Genomic DNA, 17899 nt, shown 5'->3' on the forward strand with positions numbered 1-17899 from the left:
CTGTGTCTCAAAGAAATACAAAAGACACTAAATAAATAAATTACTTACAAGTTTGTAATTAGAAACTGAGGTAAAGGCTGAAGCAAAGGGACATAGTGTTGTGGTTGCAAATAACAGACCACTGCATAGGCTGACAGGTTTAGAAAAGGCTTTCATGAAGAAGTGATACTTGAGTTGATAACTCGAAAGTAATAGTTATTTATTAGCATTTACTGTATTCTTAGTGATATTCTTAGCCCTTCCAGTATTAACTCATAATCCTCATAATTGACCTATGATGTAGGCTTTGTTATTCTATTTTCAAATAAGAAAAATGAGCAGTTAAGTAACATGTTTAAGGTCTCATAGTGTCCAGCATAAATCTTAGAGCCAAACTTTATGCACAAGCAATCTGGCTCTAGAATCTTGGCTTTTGTTATGATAGAGTACACAGAGGTTTATTTATTTACTTAGCAAACATTTAGAGCATTTAGTGTGTGCCAGTTGCTCTTCTAAGCATTTTACACAACAACTCATTTATCTTCCATAACCCTGTAAGGTAAACACTGTTGTTCTCCTCATTTTACAAATGAATCAACTGAAGTCACACAGGTAGTAAGTGTTAGAAAAGGGATTTGAACCTAGGCGCCCGGCTGGGGAGTCTATACTATTAATTACTGTTTTAGATAAAGTGAGGAAGAACATTGCAGATCAAAGACAGCATGTGCAGAGGCCTTGTTGATGGAATCATAGAGTATTCAAACAACTGTAAGAAGTGAGCTTATAGACCGGGTGCGGCAGCTCACACCTGTAATCTCAGCACTATAGGAGACCAAAGTGGGCTGATCACCTGAGGTCAGGAGTTCGAGACCAGCCTGACCAACATGGAGAAACTCCATCTCTACTAAAAATACAAAATTAGGCAGGCGTGGTGGCTCATTCTTATAATTTCAGCTACTCAGGAGGCTAAGGCAGGAGAATCGCTTGAACCCAGGAGGTAGAGGTTGCGGCGATCTGAGATCATGCCATTGCACCCTAGCCTGGGCAACAAGAGTGAAACTCCATCTCAAAAAAAAAAAAAAAAAAAAAAGTGAGCTTTAACAGAGAGGTAACATGATCAGACTTGTGTTTCACAAATCATTTTCCCCATGTTTCTCTTTATAAAGTATCAAGAACTAATTTAATCTTTTCTGAAATTAGTGACTGTAGTAAGCAAGATTTACATGAGATAAGCCTAAGAAAGTGATTGAAACACCAAGAGTATTTTGAATTACAGATAACATCAGTGATGATAAAGAATAATCAGGTTTTTGGGAAAGATGAGAGGGGATAGGATTTAAAATGGGCCTTAGATGGGAGAAGGAACGGAAGGGAAGATGAAGAAGATGGATTAAGATGGATGTAGATCGCCTGTAATCCCAGCACTTTGGGAGGCCGAGGCGGGTGGATCACGAGGTCAAGAGATCGAGACCATCCTGGTCAACATAGTGAAACCCCGTCTCTACTAAAAATACAAAAAATCAGCTGGGCATGGTGGCTCGTGCCTGTAATCCCAGCTACTCAGGAGGCTGAGGCAGGAGAATTGCCTGAACCCAGGAGGCGGAGGTTGCGGTGAGCCGAGATCGTGCCATTGCACTCCAGCCTGGGCAACAAGAGCGAAACTCCGTCTCAAAAAAAAAAAAGATGGATGTAGATGAAAAAAGTTTGTAGATTTAGTAATTGAGACTTTAAGTTGCTTCCGTATGATAGATAGCTTTAGTTTTTTTCCTGCAAAAAATGACATGTCCTGTGTGAGCAGTGGGAAATTTGGTTGATTTCACAATTGGACAATCATGGAGAATGTTTGAAATCAGTTTTGTAAAGAAAGGGAAAGTTCTCTGCAATAACGTAGTAGGATTCTAGACCTGATTGAAGGGCACCATTGATGTTGATCATCAATTTAGAGATACTATTATAATTAATCCTATAATTAGGAATTTAATTTTTTTTCTTTTTTTTTTTAAATTGCATTTTAGGTTTTGGGGTACATGTGTAGAACATGCAAGATTGTTGCATAGGTACACATGTGGCAGTGTGATTTGCTGCCTTCCTCCACATCACCTATATCTGGCATTTCTCCCCATGGTATCTCTCCCCAACTCCTCACGCTCCACTGTCCCTCAGCTATTTCCCCCCGAAAGACCCCAGTGTGTGATGTTCCCCTCCCTGTGTCCATATGTTCTCATTGTTCAACACCCACCTATGAGTGAAAACATGTGGTGTTTGATTTTCTGTTCTTGTGTCAGTTTGCTGAGAATGATGGTTTCCAGATTCATCCATGTCCCTTCAAAGGACACGAATTCATCGTTTTTGATGGCTGCATAGTATTCCATGGTGTATATCTGCCACATTTTCCCTGTCAAGTCTATCATCGATGGGCATTTGGGTTGGTTCCAGGTCTTTGCTATTGTAAAGAGTGCTACAATGAACATTCATGTGCATGTGTCCTTACAGTAGAACGATTTATACTCCTTTGGATATATACCCAGTAACGGGATTGCTGGGTCAAATGGAATTCCTATTTCTAGGTCCTTGAGGAATCGCCACACTGTCTTCCACAATAGTTGAACTAATTTACACTCCCACCAACAGTGTAAAAGTGTTCCTATTTCTCCACATCTTCTCCAGCATCTGTTGTCTCCAGATTTTTTAATGATCGCCATTCTAACTGGCATGAGATGGTATCTCAGTGTGGTTTTGATTTGCATTTCTCTAATGACCAGTGATGGTGAGCATTTTTTCATATGTTTGTTGGCCTCATGTATGTCTTCTTTTGTAAAGTGTCTGTTCATATTCTTTGCCCACTTTTGAATGGGCTGGTTTTCTTTTTTGTAAATCTGTTTTAGTTGTTTGTAAATTCTGGATATCAGCCCTTTGTCAGATGGGTAGATTGCAAAAATTTTTTCCCATTCTGTTGGTTGCACATTCACTCTAATGACTATTTCTTTTGCTGTGCAGAAGCTATGGAGTTTGATTGGGTCCCATTTGTCTATCTTGGCTTTTGTTGCCAATACTTTTGGTGTTTTGGTCATGAAGTCCTTGTGTATGCCTATGTCCTGAATGGTTTTGCCTAGATTTTCTTCTAGAGTTTTTATGGTGTTAGGTCTTATGTTTAAGTCTTTAATCCATCTGGAGTTAATTTTAGTGTAAGGTGTCAGGAAGGGATCCAGTTTCTGCTTTCTGCACATGGCTAGCCAGTTTTCCCAACACCATTTATTAAACAGGGAATCCTTTCCCCATTGCTTGTTTTTGTGAGGTGTGTCAAAGATCGGATGGTTGTAGATGTGTTGTGTTGCCTCCAAGGCCTCTGTTCTGTTCCATTGGTCTAGATCTCTGTTTTGGTACCAGTACCATGCTGTTTTGATTACTGTAGCCTTGTAGTATAGTTTGAAGTCCGGTAGTGTGATGCCTCCCGCTTTGTTCTTTTTGCTTAGAATTGACTTGTCTATGCGAGCTCTCTTTTGGTTCCATATGAAGTTTGGGGTGGTTTTTTCCAGTTCTGTGAAGAAGGTCATTGGTAGCTTGATGGGGATAGCATTGAATCTGTAAATTACTTTGGGCAGTATGGCCATTTTCACAATATTGTTTCTTCCTAACCATGAACATGGAATGTTTCTCCATCTGTGTCCTGTCTTATTTCGTTGAGCAGTGGTTTGTAGTTCTCCTTCAAGAGGTCCTTTATGTTCTTTGTTAGTTGTATTCCTAGGTATTTTACTCTCTTTGTAGCAATTGTGAATGGCAGTTTGTTCTTGATTTGGCTCTCTTTCAGTCTGTTATTGGTGTATAGGAATGCTTGTGATTTTTGCACATTGATTTTGTGTCCTGAGACTTTGCTGAAGTTGCTTATCAGTTTCAGGAGATTTTGGGCTGAGACGATGGGGTCTTCTAGATATACAATCATGTCGTCTGCAGATGGAGACAATTTGACTTCCTCCTTTCCTAGTTGAATACCCGTTATTTCTTTTTCTTGCCTAATTGCTCTGGCTAGAACTTCCAATACTATATTGAATAGGAGTGGTGAGAAAGGGCATCCTTGCCTAGTGCCAGATTTCAGAGGGAATGCTTCCAGTTTTTGCCCATTCATTATGATATTGGCTGTTGGTTTGTCTTAAATAGCTTTTATTATTTTGAGATACGTTCCGTCAATACCTAGTTTATTGAGGGTTTTTAGCATAAAGGGCTGTTGAATTTTGTCAAAGGCCTTCTCTGCATCAATTGTGATAATCATGTGGTTTTTGTCTTTGGTTCTGTTTATGTGGTGAATTATGTTTATAGACTTGTGTATGTTGAACCAGCTTTGCATCCCCGGGATGAATCCTACTTGATCATGGTGAATAAGCTTTTTGATGTGCTGTTGCAATCGGTTTCCCAGTATTTTATTGAAGATTTTTGCATCTGTGTTCATCATGGATATTGGCCTGAAGTTTTCTTTTCTTGCTGAGTCTCTGCCGGGTTTTGGTATCAGGATGATGTTGGTCTCATAAAATGATTTGGGGAGGATTCCCTCTTTTTGGATTATTTGGAATAGTTTCAGAAGGAATGATACCAGCTCCTCTTTGTATGTCTGGTAGAATTCGGCTGTGAACCCGTCTGGACCTGGGCTTTTTTTGGGTGGTAGGCTCTTAATTGCTGCCTCAACTTCAGACCTTGTTATTGGTCTATTCAGGGTTTCGACTTCTTCCTAGTTTAGGCTTGGGAGGATGCAGGTGTCCAGGAATTTATCCATTTCTTCCAGGTTTATGAGTTTATGTGCATAGAGTTGTTTGTAATAATCTCTGATGATGGTTTGTATTTCTCTGGACTCTGTGGTGATATCCCCTTTTAATTTTTTTTTTTTTTTTTGAGATGGATTTATACTCTGTCACACAGGCTTAAGCGCAGCGGTACGATCTTGGCTCACTGCAGCCTCCACCTCCCAGGTTCAAGTGCTTCTCCTGCCTTATCCTCCTGAGAGCTGGGATTACAGGCACCTGCCAGGTTGGGATTACAGGCACCTGCCATCGCACCTGGCTAATTTCTTTTATCCTTGTTTTTTTTGAGACGGAGTTTCGCTCTTGTTACCCAGGCTGGAGTGCAATGGCGCTATCTCGGCTCACCGCAACCTCTGCCTCCTGGGTTCAGGCAATTCTCCTGCCTCAGCCTCCTGAGTAGCTGGGATTACAGGCACGCACCACCATGCCCAGCTAATTTTTTGTATTTTTAGTAGAGACGGGGTTTCACCGTGTTGACCAGGATGGTCTAGATCTCTTGACCTCGTGAGCCACCGCGCCCGGCGGCTAATTTTTATATTTTCAGTCGTGATGGGGTTTCACCATGTTGGCCAGGCTGGTCTCCAACTCCTGACCTCAAGTGATCCACTAACCTTGGCCTCCCAAAGTGTTGGAATTCCAGGGTTTCCCAACAGTAAGCCATCGTGCTTGGCTAAGGGATTTAATTTTCTTTTTCCTTCCTTTTATTTTTCTTTTCTTTTTTTTCTTTTGAGACGGAGTCTCACTCTGTAGCCCAGGCCAGAGTGTAGTAGCGTGACCTTGGCTCACTGCAACCTCCTCCTCCATGGTCTTGGTTCAAGCAATTCTTCTGAGTAGCTGGGATTATAGGTATGCGCCACCACGCCCAGCTGATTTTTGTATTTTTATGGGATTTCACCATGTTGGCCAGGCTGGTCTTGAACTCCTGACCCTTGATCCGCCCATCGGCCTCCCAAAGTGAGCCACCACACCCAGCTCCTTTTGTTTTTCATACCACTTGGTAACAAGTTGACCCGATGTTTACCTTTCTTAAGCAGCACTCAAATTCTTCAGGGCAGGTGGTAGAGTATGCATCTCTTTCAGAGTGGGTTATAGCAAACATCTTGTCCAAAGAGGTTATCGAATACTGTTGAGATGAGAGACTGTAGACTCTAAATTGAATGAAAAAGGAGAGGGCTTCCCAGACTGCAATAAGAAAAGCAAAATCAGTCAAGCAGATTAGGGGTTTTGATTACTACCTTATAATGTTAGTAATTGAAAGGCAAACCAGGAGAGTTTGCTGCCTTTTCAGCCCATGAATTGGGAGGACAATAAAAAGGCAGAATCTTAGAGGATATTATATTTGGGAAGGAAGCCTGTAGAGCTCTGGAATGGAAAGAGAACATTGGATTGCACTGTAACTCATCACTGGTCTTAGGGTTGATAGATTACAAATCAAGTGGCATACACTAATATAAGGAAGAATAGGCATACAGGAGTGTTTGGATAGTACTTGTTCTGGTTGGTTACTATCTTTCTATGTAGCATTTAGCTTTTTTCATTTTTTTCTAAAATAAAATTTTGAATAAAATGTTTACAAAAGCCAGTATATTACTGTAAATTTTTTTTGAAAGACAGATGGAAGGACTATATTAAAACATTCAAATTCTCTTCTATTCTGAGACAATCTTTCTGTTCTTCCAGATTGTTTTGATCCACATATAAACAACTTTTTTTTTTTTTTGAGGCGGAGTTTCGTTCTTGTTGCACAAGTGGAGTGCAATGGCGTTGTCTCGGCTCACTGCAACCTCCGCTTCCCGGTTCAAGCAATTCTCCTGTCTCAGCCTCCCAAGTAGCTGGAATGACAGGCAATGCCACCACGCCTGGCTAATTTTTTTTTTGTTTTTAGTAGAGATGGGATTTTTCTATGTTAGTCAGGTTGGTCTTGAACTCCCAATCTCAGGTGATCCACCCACCTTGGCCTCCCAAAGTGCTGGGATTGCAGGCATGAGCCACAGCGCCTGGCCACAAAATTTTTAAAAAATGGAAATGGATGGGACTTACCCATACATCGTTTTGTAACTGAATATTTTAATTTTTCTTCATCAACAGAATTTTACAGAATTGTAATAACTTCTTAGTATTCTTTTGTATTACCTGGTCTCTGTTATGTTAGTATCATTTTGTTTAGCTCCTTAATTTGTGTGAATTCTTCATATTAGAGATTTTAACCTTTTATTTGTTTATGGCAAATAATTTTTTTAAAATTTTACTTATACAATTTTTAGATAGTTATATTGTTACAGGATCCTTGAGGTGTCTCTTTCCCAGCTGGAAACTCCTGTGGCTAGTGGCACCTTTGCCCACAGCCCATTGGGCCCACTCGGCCTGGCAAGCTGCACTTGCCTTGCGCTGCCAGCCTGAATCCTGTGCCTGCCAGGGGTGAGCTGAGCAGGAAGGGGCGTGTGAGTGAGCAAGCATGGCGGTCCAGCCACTGTACAGCCAAGCACACTGGCTGTGGCAAGGCGTGGCAGCTTCTAGGTGCCAGCATGGGTGCTGGCTCCCTGTGAGGCTGTGGCTAGACCAGGGATGCTGCAAGCAGCTTCCACAGCTGGCACTGGGGAACATGGTGGCTCCCAGAAACTTGGAGACGCCAGGAATCTCAGAGCCCCAAAGAGGGTGTCACAGCCCTGGCTTAGGGAGCTCCTAGGTTAGGCTTCCGAAAGCCACAGCTCTTCTCTCCTTGTCACCAGCAACATGGCGAGCAAGAAGCCTGTTTCATCCCTGTTTATGTTACAGCTCTTTCAGCCCGATTGAATTCTTGTCCTGTGCCCAGGAAGAGTGAGGTACATGGACAAGTGGAGGGTGAACAGGATGAAGAGGAGCTTTTTTGAGCGATAGAACAGTTCAGAGAAGACCCACAGTGGGCAGTTCCTCTCTGCAACCAGGGTGTCCCAAGTGTTCAGTACTCAGCAGAGAGGCCACCCTACAATGGGTAGCTCCTCTCTGCAGACAGGTTGTCCCGTCGTCTTCTCATCTCTCATTAGAGAGGAGACCTGGGGGTGGGTAGCTCCTCTCCACAGTTGGTCGTCCCATTGTCTCTTTTTTTTTTAGTATAGCTGAGTCCAGGTTTTATATGGGCTTCAGAAGAGAGGAAGCACATGCTGACTGGTCCATGAGTGGCCATTGGTGGGCCCGGAAAAGGCACCATAAGTTCCCACTCTGGTCCATGGGAATGGCAGCCCAGCCTCCAGACTTCAGGCCTTCTCCAGCTTGACGGTGGGGCTTCACCAGTGACCCACCTCTTTCTGCCCAGGAACCTGCCTGCCTCTTGTCACTGTTCATGGTGCCTACGTTGTTCATGTCAGGGGGGCACCTGCAAGCCTGTGCAGCTGCTCTCAGCCCTGCCTCAACCTCCCTCCCATGCTTATTGGTGCCCAAAGTCTAGAGGGGGCCAAAGTGGCAGGGGGCTGGCGTGTCAGCACTGCCCCAAGCATGCACACACCCGGCCGGGTTGTGACATTGTCTGGGTTCGGCCTCAACTTCTCTCCAAGTTTGAAATGGGCACCAGAAGCGGGGAGAGGCCAGGCACCAGGAGCAGGCACCTCTACGTCTGTGGGTCGAGGGAGGCTTCCTGGGTCCCTGAGAGTGCAGAGATGCCTATGTCAACAGCCATGGTTTGGGTGGCTGCAGCTGTGCCCAGGAGGGTGGGGCTTCTGCCTGCCCCCTCCCACCTTCCTTAAGAGCACAGGGATGCCCGCATCAGCAGCTGCAGCTGGGTAGCCACAACTGCACCCAGGAAGTGCAGGGCTCCCACCCTGCCAACTCAGAAGGTGGTGGGGCTTCCACCTGTTTCCAGCTCCCACCAGCTCTTTGGAGCACACAGCCCTGACCACACCTCACCCACTGTAGCCAGTGTCATTGAAGCAGCCATTGCAAATGGGCAACCACCACCATCAATATTTTGCTTGTTTTTTTATTAAAGTATTTCTGAGTTTATTACCTTTTTGGCAATTCCCCTTACAATAGGGATCCAACCAATATCAGTATCCATTGGTGGGAATGATCATTAATTGCGAATGGCTGAATCTTTTAGGATGGGTTTATTTATTTATTTACTTGCTTATTTATTTATTATGGAATTTTGCTCTTGTTGCCCAGGCTGGATTGCAATGGTGCTGTCTCGGTTCACTCCAACCTCTGCCTCCTGCATTCAAGCAATTCTCCTGCCTTAGGCTCCCAAGTAGCTGGGATTACAGGCACGCACCGCCACGCCTGGCTAATTTTGTATTTTCAGTAGAGACAAGGCTTCACCATGTTGGTCAGGCTGTTCTTGAACTTCTGATCTCAGGTGATTAGCCCATCTTGGCCTCCCAAATTGCTGGATTACAGGCGTGAGCCACCGCACCCGGCCTTATTTTTAATTTTTTAAACAGAGATAGGTTCTCTCTGTGTTGTCCAGGCTGGTCTTGAATTCCTGGCCTCAAGTGATCCTTCTAACTTGGCCTCCCAAAGTTCTGTGATTATAGGTATGAGCCACTATGCCCAGCCAAGGTTTTTTAGTAAATATTATGTTTAGTAGTATTTGTCTAGCATTTATTTTCTTTATAAAATGAAGACTGTTTCTCACACATGTATATGACAGAAATTTCCTGAACTGCAGATGTAGTAGAGCACAGAACCCTTCCCTAGAGGTGTTACCTGAACTTTTGACATGTCCCAGACCTCAGAGATTCTGATGTGGGAACCACCACTCCAGCCGAGCATCCCTAAAGTGATTGAAGCCAACAGTTGTTTGCACTTTGAGGTACCATCTGAGGCCAACAGTTATTTGTACTTTGAGGTACCATCTGAGCTGTAGTTGTGTAATAATGGGGCTTTTAGGGACGGCATTAGAGCCAAACTCTCATGTGTAACTTTGTGCCTGTGAGAAAGTATATTCTATCTTCAAACTAGTTGACTGGTCAACTGACTTTTGGATTGTAATGGTTCTGACTTGGGGATAGAGACTGCTTTAGTCAGGAGATCAAGTCTCAGCCTTACCACAGATAATACCCACTGAAAGTTTAAGACTAAATTGATGGTTTTTAGATTGTTTCATTCTCCATATAAAACCTTATACAAGGCCGGGCATGGTGGCTCACACTTGTAATCCCAGCACTTTGGGAGGCCGAGGCAGGTAGATCACGAAGTCAGGAGATTGAGACCATCCTGGCTAACATGGTAAAACCCCGTCTCTACTAAAAATTTAAAAAATTAGCTGGGCATGGTGGCACACACCTGTAGTCCCAGCTACTCCAGGGGGTCAGGCAGTAGAATTGCTTAAACCCGGGAGGCAGAGGGTGCAGTGAGCCAAGATTACACCACTGCCCTCCAGCCAGGACAACAAAGGGAGACTCCCATCTCAAAAAAAAAAAAAAAAAAAACCTTATACAAAAGCCAATATAGAAAAAATAATGAAAGATGGCCAAGCTTTTCTGTTTGCACTTGTATTAGTCTGCTCTCACACTGCTATAACGAACTATTCGAGACTGGGTAATTTATGAAGAAAAGAGGACTTCTTTTTTTTGCAGGCTGCACAGGAAACATGGCTGGGAGGCCTCAGTAAACTTACAATCATGGTGGAAGGGCAAAGGGGAAGCAAGTACCTTCTTCACATGGCAGTGGGAGAAAGAGTGCGAAGGGGGAAGCACTACATACTTTGAAACAACCATATCTCATGAGAACTCTATTACAAAAATAGCAAGGGGGAATTCCATCACCATGATTTAATCACCTCCCACCAGGCCACTCCCCCAGCACGTAGGGATTACAATTTGACATGAAATTTCAGTGGGGACACAAAACCAAACCATATCAGCACTGGAAGAGGAAATCCAGAGCTTTTGTCCTCTGGATCCTACTCTTCACACCTGCTACTCCTTGAAGGGGGAGGGGAGTGTCAAGCTGTCCATGGTTGGAAAACCACTAGACCAGTTGATTATTTTTTCTGCATCCCTTCATGTGCCAACATTATAAATTTGAGAATGGGCATGTATATAATACAAAAGATAGAGTTGACGTCTTTCCTTTCTTTTCTTTTCTCTTTTTTATCTTTTATCTTTTCTCTCCTCTCCTCTGCCCTCCCCTTCACTCCCCTCTACTTCACTCCACTCCCCTCCTCCCCTCCTCAGCCCAGGCTAGAGTGCAGTGGTATTGTCAGAGCTGTTACCTCAAACTCCTGGGCTCAAGAGATCCCTCTGCATCTGCCTCTGCCTCCCTAGTAGCTAGGATTACAGGTGTGCATCACCACATCTGGCTGATTTTTTTTTCTTGATCTCTGTAGAGATGGGGGGTGTTTTGCTATGTAGAGCAGGCTTGTTTTGAACCCTTGGGCTCTAGTGATCTCCCTACCTTGGTCTCCCAAAACTCTGGGTTTAGAGGTGTGAGCCACATTGCCTGGCGAAGTTCATGTGTTTCTAAAACTCAGCTCATTATAAATATTGTAAGATTTCTTTATTTCTGTCCAAATGAGTAAATTACCTTGGATGGACCAGCAGTGAGGGTGTCCGTGATTTGGTCATGTTGGAATCTGAAACCCTTATGGGCAAAAGGGCAGTACTTGATTTGGCAGAGTGGAAGTAACTCTCAGTTTAGCAGAGCAGAACTTTCAATTTAGCTATCCAGATGTGAGTCAGGTACATAGTAGTAAGTATTGGATCATACAAAAAAGAGGAATGTTATTCTGTAGTTTTCAGTCCCTCTGTCTCTTTTGTAGTGCATGGTAACCAACTAGTTACGTAACCAAGGGTCCTTTTTTCTTCATTAGGATTAATCAAGGGATAGTAGGCTTTCTTGGATAGTCTCCCTCCTTTTGTAGAAATGTGAATATAGGATTCACTGTGGCTTCTCTGAGACCAGAGTTCAAGCTGAAGTAGAAGAGAAAAAAAGAATCTAGTGGTCCAAGGAAACAGTTCTGGTTCTGAAATAAAGTAAGTACATGAAGACATTAGAGAGGTCTGGAATTAATAGACACAGTGAACTATACTTGTAATACCTGAGCAAGAGCCGGAAACTGGATAGAGGTCTGGGTCAGGAACATAAGAGCATTGCTACAGAAATAACAGGAAGATGGGTAATGACCTTTCTCTCTATCCTTGGGGTTGTTGTCTCATTGTTTGGAGAGCATTCACCAGATGCTATGTTTAGAGGCTAAAACAGGTAAATCAGGAGCCCATTTTGTTCAGTAAAGCTCAGAGTAAAATGTAGAATTCAAATGCCTAAATAAGTGTTTGTGGCTGGGCGCAGTGGCTCAAACGCCTGTAATCCCAGCACTTTGGGAGGCCGAGGCGAGGGGGATTGCCTGAGCTCAGGAATTCAGGACCAGCCTGGGCAACACAGTGAAACCCTGTCTCTACTAAAAAATAAAAATAAAAAAATTAAGGTGGGTGTGGTAGCGTACACCTGTAGTCCCAGCTACTTAGGAAGCTGAGGCAAGAGAAATGCTTGAACCCAGGAGGCAGAGGTTGCAGTGAGCTGAGATTGAACCACTGCACTCCAGCCTGGGCAGCAGAGTGAGACTCCATCTCTTAAAAAAAAGAAGGTATTTAATTACTTATTTTACAGTAAGATACACTGTCAGGACTATCTTAATTTTTAGCCTGAACAAAAGACTCGAAATCAGACACTGAACCCTTGAATTAACCATGTGACCTTCAGTAAGATACTTAACCTTTCAGAACGTTGATATCTTAAGATTGAGACCATGTTTATTTGAAGAGACTTGTAGTTTGTCAATTTGGTAAATAGACGAGATTTAACTTTGCTTTAGGTCTCATTAATGTCTTCTTTTGACATAAAATGAAGTACTTATATTTTGTAAAGATTGTGAAGATTTTAATTACAGTAATTAATATTAAAACCTGAAAGAACAATGAAGTGTGAGCTCAGAAAATTTTTTAAAATGAGTTATGGCACTTCAATAGGAGGCTAAGTAGATAATTTTTAGGAAAGTATACTAGAATTCTTTGCCCAGGGGAACAATGAAATGAATTGTATTGACACCTATTAAATTAACTAATGTCTTTCTCTTTTGAAATGCACATTAAGTAAAACAAACAAGATGAATTGATTTCTACTTTGAGCAGTCCTTTTTTTAGGTAGATTCATCCTAAATTACGGATTTACTACTTTTTCTTATGTGATAAAGGATAATGGTTGATATTTGTAGCCTCTGCTTGTATGATGGAATTGTCAAATGGAATCTTCCTTTGCAATATAATATACTTCGGTGATTAAAAGGCCTGGGTTCAGGTTTTTTGTTTTATATTTTTGAGACAGAGTCTTGATCTGTCACCCATGCTGGAGTGCAGTGGCACAGTCTAGGCTCACTGCAGCCTCCGTCTCCTGGGTTCAAGCGATTCTCCTGCCTCAGCTTCTCAGGTAGCTGGGATTACAGACACCTACCACCACACCCAGCTGATTTTTGTATTTGTAGTAGAGACGGGGTTTCACCATGTTGGTGAGGCTGATCTCAAACTCCTGACATCAAGTGATCCACCTACCTGGGCCTCCCAAAATGCTGGGATTATAGGCGTCAGCCACCGTGCCCGGCCAAGGTTTTTGTTTTTGTTTTTTTAAATGAAACAGACTCACGATATTGCCCAGGCTAGTCTCAAAATCCTGGGCTCAAGCAGTCCTTCCCTCTTCCCCATCAGCCCTAAGCCTCCCTAGTGGCTGGGACTACAGGTGTATGCCACCACACCCAGCTACTTTTTGTGTTTTTTGTAAAGATGGGTTTTGCCGTGTTGCCCAGGATTCAAACCCTGGACTCAAGCAGTCTTCCCACCTCGAGCCCCTGAAGTACTGAGATTACAGGTGTGAGCCACCATGCCCTGTTGGGTCTTGCTATATTGCCCAGGCTTATATCAAACTCCTGGCCTCAAGCAATCTTCCCACCTCTGCTTCAAGACCTTTTGATGCCATTTGACTGTTGTGTAATCTTTAATTTTCTATTCAGTATGCTCATCTATAAAACAGTGAAAATTACCACATAAAGATTGTCTTGGCAGGGCTCAGTGGCTCACGCCTGTAATCCCATCACTTTGGGAGGCTAAGGTGGGTGGATCATGAGTTCAGGAGATCAAAACCATTATGGCCAACATGGTGAAACCTCGTCTCTACTAAAAAATACAAAAAATTAGCCAGGTGTGGTGGCACATGCCTGTAGTCCCAGCCACTTGGGAGGCTGAGGCAGGGGAATTGCTTGAACCTGGGTGGCAGAGGTTGCAGTTAGCCAAGATCGCACCACTGCACTCCAGCTGGGCGACAGAGCAAGACTCCATCTCAGAACAAACAAACAAACAAACAAAAAGATTGTCTTGAAGTACATTAGGGTCTTTCAGTTGCAAATGACAGAAATCCAGTTCAGACTAGCTTAAACAATAAAAGAGAAGGCTGACCTCTGATGCAGTTTAGCTCAAACAGTGTTATCTTAGGCTTTCTCTTAAACTACTGCTTTTCTTTTGTTGGCTTTACTTTCAGATAGACTGTCACCAGATGGCATCTCTAGGTTTATTTATTTAATTTACTTTTTGGAGACAGAGTCTTCAGTCTGGAGTACAATGGCATAATCACAGCCCACTGCAGCCTCTGCCTTCTGAGCTCAAGTGATCCTCCCACCTCAGCCTCCCAGGTAGCTGGGATTACTGGCGCATGCCACCACACCCAGCTATTTTTTGTATTTTTGGTAGAGATGGGTTTTCACCATGTTGCCCAGGCTGGTCTCGAGCTCCTGACCTCAAGTGATCTGTTTGCCTTGGCCTCCCAAAGTGCTGGGATCGAGCCACCATGCTCGGTCTCTAGGTTTATTCTTTGTAATTAGCAATCTTAGAGAAAATTGCTGACAGGCGCGTGCGCACCTACACATACACACACCCCCCCTTCATATAGGTCAACCACACACACACACACACACACACACACACACCACACACACACACACACACACACACACACACACACACGCACACCATTTCATATAGGTCAACCCCAGGGTTACATTCAAATCTCTAGTCTTGTTGAGTAATAGGAATTCTTTGTATATTCTGGATATTAAACTCTTTTCACATATATTATTTGCAAATTTTTTTTTCATTCTGAGTTGTCATTTTATTCTCTTGATAGTGTAAGTTTCAGCTTTTAAATGTAGGTCTTTGATTCATTTTGAATTAATTTTTGTACATTATTTAAGGTAGGTTTCCAACTTCATTCTTTTTTTTTTTTTTTTTTCTGAGACAAAGTCTGGCTCTTTTTGCCCAGGCTGGAGTGCAAGTGGCATGATCTCGGCTTATTGCAGCCTCCACCTCCTGGGTTCAAGCGTTTCTCCTGCTCAGCCTCCCAAGTAGCTGGGATTATAGGTGTGTGCCACCACACCTGGCTAATTTTATATTTTTAGTAGAGACAGTGTTTTTTCAAATCAACAGGAATTTGGGGAAAAAAAATAAAAGAACAAAAGAGACAGGGTTTCATCTTGTTGGCCAGGCTGGTCTCAAGTTCCTGACTTCAACTGATCTGCCTGCCTAAACCTCCTAAAGTGCTGGGATTACAGGCGTGAGCTACTGTGCCCGGCCCCAACTTCATTCTTTTACATGTTGATATCTAGTTTTCTCAGAATCGTTTGTTGAAAAGACTGTTATTTTCTTATTGAATGGTTTTGGCACTCTTGTTTTTGAAGATTAGTTGACCAAATATGTGAGGATTTATTTCTGGACTCTATACCATTGATCATGTCTATCCTTATATTAGTTTCATACTGTTTTTTGTTTTGTTTTGTTTTTTGAGACGGGGTCTTACTCTGTCGCCCAAGCTGGAGTGCAGTGGCGCGATCTTGGCTCACTGCAACCTCCACCTCCTGGGTTCAAGCAGTTCTCCTGCCTCAGCCTCCTGAGTAGCTGGGATTACAGGTGCATGCCATCACACCCAGCTAATTTTTTTGTGTTTTTAGTAGAGACGGGGTTTCACCATGTTGGCCAGGATGGTCTCGAATGTCTGATCTCGTGATCCACCTGCCTCGGCCTCCTAAAATGCTGGGATTACAAGCGTGAACCACTATGCTTGGCACACACTGTTTTAATTATTGTAGCTTTGTAGTAAGTTTTTAAATCAGGAAGTCCTGATTTTTTCCAATTCTGTTCTTCTTTTTCAAGATGATGTTGGTTGTCCTTGTCTTGGGTAGAGTGACGTCTGGTTGGTGCTGCCCATCTCATAAAAACCAGAAAAAAAATCAATGCCTTATTTATTTCAGCTTGGCTTTTGGTCATGCCTATTCCTGGTTTATGCCTTGGACACATGGGAAAAAAGATTGTGTTGGCTATTTGGGACCCCTTAAGATTCCATGTGTATTTTAGAGTGATTTTTTTCTATTTCTGCAAAAACTGTCACTGAGACTTTGATATGGATTACGTTGAATCTGAAGATCACTTTATATGACACAAGGACATCATTTTTTTTTTTTTAAAGATCACTTTGGAGAGTATTATCATCTTAGCAATATTAAGTCTTCAATCCATGAACCTGGCAGGCAAGGCTTTCCATTTATTTAGGGCTTTAATTTCTTCCAGCAGTGTTTTGTAGGTTTCAGTTATGAGTCTTGCCGTCCATGGTTAAATTCATTTCTTAGTACAGCTAGTGCTCGACTTACGACCAAATTGGTTCCAACAGACTGGTCGTAACACGATTTGGTCGTAAGTTGAGTAGGCTATATGTATAGTACTGTGAAATGATATTATAAAAATCTTTAAGTCATATTTTATCATAATTTTCTTTCATTATTGTTGTATATCATAATTTTCTTTGTTCATTTTATGCCATTTGTATCATCTGTACACCATTTTGTTTCTTAATTTTACATTCGTCAGGTTTAAGTAAACCACTGCATTACTAGTACAACTGGTTTAATATTTGCAAAACATACAAAATTTAAAAATACAGGTGCATACAAAAATACAAAATACAGGTGTAAAAAATACCATAGGAAACATTTTCCCAATTGCAAAACATATCAAAATATATAAACATGTATGAAACATTTTATTGGCCATTTTTGAATTTGATCTTCCATCCAAATATATAGCAATTTCTCCATTTCGTGAATGGGCCCGCTTCATTGCTTTGTTATAACTATTGATCACAGGGGTGCAGAACCTTTCACAGCTTCACAGATTCTTTCTTTATCTTTCAAAATCGTCGACACAGTCGAGTGTGATAACTTCGTATCATGTGCAATCACATTCACTTTCTTTCCTCCTTCATACTGCTTAATTACCTTCATTTTCGTGTCGAGATCGATGGCCTTTCTTTCCTTCTTGGCAGGCTGAGGCGTAGACAAAGACAATTTCCTCTTGGTAGACATCTTGGGAGGGGTGTGACGAAAAATATCCAAGACACAAAACACAAATTGCTGTACCGAGTCTGGGATAACAGTTGAAATGGTGCACGCGGAGATGGTAGTGCTGCTAGAAGCTGGTCCGCACTGTCATACGCCCAGCCGGGCAACGTTTGTGCTGCCAGACGCAGAGCAGTCGTGGCTAGCGATTGTGGTTGTAAAGTCAAATGGTCGTAAGTTGCATAGGTCGTAAGTCGATCAATACCTGTATTTTATTCTTTTTTTATATTTTTATAAGTGAAATTGTTAGCTATGCACAGTGGTTTATGCCTGTAATCTCAGCACTTTGGGAGGCTGAGATGGTAGGATTGCTTGAGCATAAGAGTTCAAGACCAGCCTAGGCAACATAGTAAGACTTCATCTCGACGAAAAATGAACATGAGCTTGGTGGCTCACACCTGTATCCCAGCTACTTAGGAGGCTGAGGTGGGAAGATTACTTGCTGCAGTGAGCCGAGATTGCACCACTGCACTGCAGCCTGGGTGACAGAGTGAGACCCTGTCTCCAAAAAAAAGAAAGAGAAATTATTTCCTAAATTTTCTTTTTGGATTGTTTATTACTAGTTTATAGAATAAGTTGTATAACTTATTATTTTTGTATGTTGATTTTGTATCTCTCAACTTTGCAGAATTTGTGTTATTTTGTGAATTGTAGTACTTTTTTTGATCCCCACATGATGGCAGAGGATCAAATGAGATGCATGTGAGAACTGTTGTCAAGCAGAAGTTCT

At 42.4% G+C, this 17899-nt stretch overlaps 1 protein-coding gene and 1 non-coding gene across 5 annotated transcripts in view; both read left to right on the forward strand.

Moving 5' to 3' along the window:
* NFATC3 (nuclear factor of activated T cells 3) overlaps positions 1-17899 on the forward strand; it is a 163435-nt gene that overhangs the window by 103975 nt on the left and 41561 nt on the right. The gene's annotated exons all lie outside the window — the stretch shown is intronic.
* On the forward strand, positions 15943-16077 carry LOC116555851. Its single transcript, XR_004270702.1, has one exon. It is a non-coding gene; the product is annotated as a small nucleolar RNA SNORA48 (small nucleolar RNA).

This window comes from Sapajus apella, unplaced genomic scaffold (assembly GCF_009761245.1).
Source record: "Sapajus apella isolate SASKATOON/1434 unplaced genomic scaffold, GSC_monkey_1.0 scaffold15, whole genome shotgun sequence".
Taxonomy (NCBI): domain Eukaryota; kingdom Metazoa; phylum Chordata; class Mammalia; order Primates; family Cebidae; genus Sapajus; species Sapajus apella.